The following is a 3,208-nucleotide window of genomic DNA, read 5'->3' on the forward strand; positions in this document are numbered from 1 at the left end:
GCAGGGAGAGCCAGCAGTTTTCCCCACTACAAAAATGGTTGCCATAAGGTAAGAGTCAAAGACATGAAAAAGAATTCCTAGGGATAAGATCGAGGTGAAAAAAGCGCATCTGCAAGATCAGAAGTGGCCTGTGTGTAAACATTCTGATACGCAAAAGAAAATCAAGAAAAGGTGCTTTAGTAGCCTGATAATAAATGGGTAGAGCGTAGGGTGGGGGCAAAGTTGATGTTAATGTGAAGGAAGCAAAGGTGACTGCTGAACTGAGGGGAAATACACAAACACTGTATGCCGTTTCTTTTATGTTTGTAGCTGGAGATAGTGAATGCAATCTCTGCAGAGCCTTCAAGCTGAAGACAAATTTAAAACTGCCCCTCCTTGTGTGTGTGTATAGGGTGTACCATGGATCTGTACATCAAAATAGCTGAGCAAAAGCTGCTTCCAAAGTCACAATCCCGTAAAGACAATTCTCTAGCAGTTTAAAGGTAATAAAATACAATTAGTGGTGGCAGCTGTATTTTTTTTTTTTTTTTAAGCTTGTGGACACTGTTTTCACAGTATAACAGTATGGACAAGAAAACTAACCTCGCATTGGTCATTGCACAGATGCCTCATTTATTTAGTCCCAACCAGTAAGGAAAAAAAATCAGTCAGTAAGAAGTGAAGGACTCGAGCATATGAGTCGTATAAGCAGCATTAGTTGATCACAGATGACTGTTGTAACAGGTTAATTTACAAGCAATAAAGTATCATATCTAAATTGAACGCTGTCAAAGCTAATTTCCATTTTGAGTATTGGCTTCCTTTTTATTTCTTTCTAAAAGAAATGAACATGTTTACAGATCATAAATGCCGAGGGTATAACATTCTGTAACAAGTAAGTTCAAATAATATGTGGTGGATCTAATTTCCCTCTAATTTTCATTACTGTAAATGAGAGGAGAATGTGATGCAGTGTTTGTTTAGTTACTGGAGCTTACTGTTTCAACCCACCTTTATTTAAAACGACTTCATACATTCTCTGCGGATACATACAGCAAAATACAGAAAACCTGAAACGTCAGTGGCCACATGCCTGGAAGCCTCTGTTCATGCCCACCGTTTAAGAAGACCAGGTCTGAGCCCAAACTCACAACAAGCAGCAAGAGTTTGGTAGCACAATAAATCCCTGTTCCTGTGGGGAGGTGGTGGGATAGACAACCAGCAACTAGTTCTTTCACCATGTAACTCACTGCAGCTCTGGAACATCCATGTCCTCCACAGATGAGCGTGGCAGAAAAACCCATATGCCCCACATATCTATAAAGTCTCCGTTGACTTTATGCATACATACTTTTCAAAATATCTGTGTTATACTTAAATAAAAATACGGTGCTTGTCTTAGAGATTACTTTAAAACAATTTTTCCCCCTTCATATTACTAGTAAATCCCCTTTGAGGTAATTTAGAATTATATATATTTATTATTATTATTATTATTTGGGTGTGTGCTGGGGAGGGGAAGCCCCTCTTGGCATTTGAGGGCATGTTGTATCCCCACCACTCAGCTGGTTGGTTCTCTCCTCTACAAAAGCCAACAATATTTAGCTCATGAGTTAATCATTCAAGAGAAGGCAAAGGAATGTAAAAACTAGGGTTGCCTTTCACTGTAGGAAAAATAGAAATCATGTTTTCTTCCATTCAGTAAGGCACTGTGGTTTTTTGCTGTTCATCACGGTCTTCATCTTTGTTTACCTTTGCCTTCTCTTGTCATCTTCTCCTTCTGGGTCCTGCCCTGCTTCAAGATGCCCGCAGAGGTACAGCCAGAAAGGGTCCTTTTGACGTGTGCTGTCTCCAGGCTGCTTTTGTCTTTGATTAAGCAAAGCTGAAGCCAGCATTTAATCCATAAAGTTGGAAATTAAATGGGAGGGGAGGAGTGGGAGAATGCTGCAACTGCAGCCAAAGGGCAGCTGAGTAATTTGTCTGAATACCAGCCCAACTTGGTTTCATCCAATGTTTTCAAACTCTCTCACATGGAAAAGAGGTAGAGCCATAGCAACTGCAATAACTATGGTGCGTACATAATTGCCAAGAGGCACAATCTTTCTAAATTATTTGTGTAGCTTTTCCAGTATATCTGATCTTTTTTCTTAGCAATAACAGCTGAAGGGTAAGCCATTATCAAGGCTTAAAGACATATTCCAAGGAAGAGGAATGAAAGGTTCATCAGGAATACCTGCATAATAACTGGCATAAGATGCCACTTCTTTGGTGGATTTGAGTTGCTGTTATTTGGTGAATGCCTTCTGAGCATTTTTTAAAGATGATGGGAACTGGAAGTATGACAGGAAAATGCCTGCACAAGGAACTGGGCTGTATCGGAACATTTTAGGGCTGAATAGATGTTTGGGTAGGACGCCAGATCAAGTCCCCCAGGGCCCATGAGAATATGAGCATGTCTTGGAATGTATCTTCCATCAGAGTGGCCACATCCCTGCCAGCAGCTTGGGAGTGGCCTGCAGAGGACACAGCTGTCACCCCGGGTCTTTGCTTGCGTTCCCCGGATAGGGGCTGAGAAAAAATTCTCGGGCACCAAGACGTTCTCCCAGAAGCTGGAAAAAAGTAGACTCCAGCAATGAAAGTCCTTAGACCCTTTTACCAGCCCCCAATGGACTTTGGTCCAGGTGACGAAGCTGTCAGACCTATTTATTCCCCACTGGCACTTACTCCTTCCCTGTGTAAGGACCACCAGACCTGGTGGGGAAGCCCTATCCAGACCCCTGTTAAATACTGCTCGTATTAGACACACTGTTAATCACTGCTGTAACCATTTCTAAACTTTCCATTACATACTTCCAGCAGCTCTTGTCCTTACCAAAAACCTCTCCTTTTACTGTCAGTGATCAAATCAGCACCACTTTCAAGGGCACAGAGTTAAGATAATGCTGAGAACCAAGATTATAATATTCTACACACTTCTGATTTGGCCTGGTTCAACAGCTCTCTGGGGTAGAAAACACAACAATGGCTAACAGCAGAAACAGAACTAATTACTTATTTCAGAATTAATAAATTGTGGCATAATCTGTGAGTCATTTCCTTGCTGAACCAGTTTTTTTTTTTAACTCATCAAATCTATTCATGGAGTAATTATCTTGAAGACAGGCATAGACAAGGAGTTTTTTTCCCAGAACAAATTTGAAGAGACATTAATATCTTGTAAGACCATGTC

The sequence above is a fragment of the Falco naumanni genome, chromosome 6 (genome assembly GCF_017639655.2).
Source record: "Falco naumanni isolate bFalNau1 chromosome 6, bFalNau1.pat, whole genome shotgun sequence".
NCBI classification, from domain to species: Eukaryota; Metazoa; Chordata; class Aves; order Falconiformes; family Falconidae; genus Falco; species Falco naumanni.